Here is a 3181-nt window from a genome sequence, read left to right on the forward strand (position 1 = left end):
CGTCATCATAGCCGGATTTAGCCGTTTTTACAAATGCACCTCTCACCGTGTTAATTTTGCACGAGGCGGTCACTCTGGGTTCAAACACTTGTAGCAAGAAATTGCCGACAGCATCGGGCTAAGTTGCAGTTTGAGCTGATCTATCGACCAGAGGTTTGTAGATTTAGCTCCCCCTTCCTCTTGGTGCATAAAATAATATCATCGTGTGTGAAACACCCCGGAAACTCAAGGACTTCCTAGAAAATCCTTCTCTCTCTCTCTCTCTCTCTCTCTCTCTCTCTCTCTCTCTCTCGTTGGGCTCCCGCCCCTCAACTCCACCCCTCTGCTTCACATCCCGGGCCCTGGGGCCGGGACAGTTCTCGCACCGTTAGCTCTCTTTGCTGACTTCATCGCTTCTAGCCTTCCCGTCCCCCTGAAACGGGCTTTTAACTAGGGAGCGTCCCTCTGAACCTGGCGGACCGCCACCTTTTGGTCTTAAACCAGAACTTCGGGAGGAGCATGGCGCCCCCTGCCGGAAGCCTGCGGGAACTCGGGGATCAAGAAAAGGGGGTTTCCGCCTGGCCCCATGCTCCCCTGGAGCCTTGGTCTGAGAGGCAGGGGAGACGTGGCTCCCTGCGATGGGGTCATGCAGAGCGAGCGAGTTCTGTGTGGTCAGACGGCGGGATTCAAAGTTTGAGTGTCCAAATCAGGAGCTGTCTGACATTCAGCTAGTTATTTACTTTGAACGTCTGTTTCTTTGCTGTAACATGGGATCACTGTCACCCCCTGCCGAGGGTTGTCCTCAGGGCACTAATCATGCTCTGTCTGGCTTCTTGGGGTGGAGCATTTCAAAGGTAGGTGGATGGGCAACAGGACATTTAGGCTTTTACCGTTTGCACTGCCCTTAAGTCCCTCTTTTCAACACCAAGTTCCAGGGCAGCCTGTTTTCAGCTTCTTATAAGGGTGTCCCAAAATTCACGCAAGAAGTAATTTTGATAGAAAACACAGGTTTATAATTAAAAATTGTAAATTTTTTATTGATTCATAAATTATACAGGATAGGGTTATGTATGGAATAGCATATCGGGTAAATGGCCTCCACGGCACAAAAAACTGGATTATCATGTCGCGATAGTGAGCACCATTAACTGTTATTGCCTGAGCAGCTGCATTTTCAAAGAAGAATGGTCCAATGATGCCTCCAGCCCAAAATCCACACCAAACAGTGATACGTTGTGAAAGAGTGCATGTGCTAGCAAAGCCGTGGAGGCCATTTACCCGATATGCTATTCCATACATAACCCTATACTGTATACTTTATGAATCAATAAAAAAATTTGCTATTTTAAATTATAAACCTGTGTTTTCTATCAAAATTACTTCTTGCGTGAAATTTGGGACACTCTTTAACTTAGCTATTAAGCTGACATTTATAAAGCACCCACTGTGTGCTGCAAAGCACCTCCCTATCAATTGCAAGAGAGATTGTACCTCAAGTCTAGGGGGACACTGCTGAGCCAGAGGAATGAGGAAGGCTGTGCGAGAAGCTGGCCGTGGCTTTTCCTGTGGTTTCCTCACCTGCCCCCATCTTATGTTTGCTATTGCTGAGGACCAAAGTCCCGGGCCACCTGTCTAGCCTTCCTTGCCAGTGGCCTGCATCCTGGGCACTGCTCTTTCTGACTGTGGGTTTGAGTCTGGCACTCTACTCCCTTCCCAGGCTCAACTTCTGGAACCCTAAGCCCCATATTCCAGCATCCACACAGGCGATGACCCTCTGGTATCCCTCCGGAAGCCTCTGTCTCTCCTGGCCATTTTCTCAGGCCAGGCTCCACTGCTCTTACTTCCCTTCAGTTCTAGGAAAGCACTCTCAAACCTCTCTCTGGGTGCCCCTCAGATTTGGAGCTGCTGGAGTCTGGAGCACCAACCTCCCTCCTCCACTATAACACAGTGCCATCAGCAGTGGAGGAACTCACTGACCCAGTGGGCAGAAGCCAGGCCACCTGGGATCTCCCCATTCAGCCAGAGGATCGAGAATTCTAGAGCTGCTTATACCCTACTACCAGCATCAGCTGGGGACACCCTGGCCTCGCCCAAGTGCCAGTCCCATCTCGTAATATTGTAGTGCTGACTCAGGTCCCCATCCACTCCTCATGTGCAGAGGACATTGTGGTATAGCTTCAGGGACGGTCATTTTCATTGAGTGCCAGGATATGCCTGGAATGACATCCAGAACTGTCCCAGCCAGTGGGTCTGGGCTATCTGTGTGGACTGCCCCTTGGTCTTTACTTTGGCCACCAGCAGCCCTGGACTGACCCACAACTCCCATCCTACTCAAGCTGCAAAATGTGGCTGTGAGCCCCTGGCCTTGAGAGATAGAGTACATTTGTCTCAAGTCCTCCGTGGAGCTCATGGCCTCATGGCCTGGTCAGCTAGCAGTGAGCATTGTCTTAAAGGAGATGACCATTCATGGCCTGAGGACATTTGGGACAAGGGCAGCAATGAATCAATGGGAGGGGGAGGGGTGCTTTGATGCCAAAGGCAGCTAGCCTTCTCAGGCTCTTGGTTTCTTCCAGAAAGCCTCTGCCCCCACCCCATAGCCCTCTGCTCAGACAACACTGAAATCACAGCCGGATTGGTCTTTAGGAAAGGCAGGGAACTGGATTCAGATGAGGATATAGAAAGAGGGGTCCAGAGGTACAGTGGGCAGGAGCCCCCAGAAGAGGAGGCTGCAGGGAGGAGGGACAGACAAAGCCTCTATGCAGGGCTGCAAGCCACAGCTCTGGGTGACTAAGGGGTTGGAGGACAGGAAAATCTGAGGATGTGATCCCTACGCTTTTCTTTATTTTATTTTTTAAAATATATTTTTAGCCCTCGCTGGTTTGGCTCAGTGGATAGAGCATCGGCCTGTGGACCAAAGGGTCCCGGGTTTGATTCCAGTCAAGGGCATGTACCTTGGTTGCAGGCTCCCTGCTGGCCTGGGCCCTGGTTGGGGCATGTGCAGGAGGCAACCAATCAATGTGTTTCTCTCACATAGATGTCTCTCTCTCTGTCTCTCCCCCTCTCTCTAAAAATCAACAGAAAAATATCCTCGGTGAGGATCTTTTTTTTTTTTTAAACCAATTAACCAGCCTAAAATAACCCTTATGCCAAATAGCCATATTTGGGGGCAACAAATTCTGTTCCCCTACAGCTGTTACGCTAC

The 3181-nt window shown here is 50.2% G+C and overlaps 1 protein-coding gene across 1 annotated transcript in view; it reads left to right on the forward strand.

Annotated features, from left to right (window-relative positions):
- Positions 1-3181, forward strand: part of EBF4 (early B-cell factor 4) — a 51609-nt gene that overhangs the window by 45448 nt on the left and 2980 nt on the right. The window lies entirely within an intron of this gene.

Source organism: Myotis davidii, unplaced genomic scaffold (assembly GCF_000327345.1).
Source record: "Myotis davidii unplaced genomic scaffold, ASM32734v1 scaffold32, whole genome shotgun sequence".
Lineage (NCBI taxonomy): Eukaryota > Metazoa > Chordata > Mammalia > Chiroptera > Vespertilionidae > Myotis > Myotis davidii.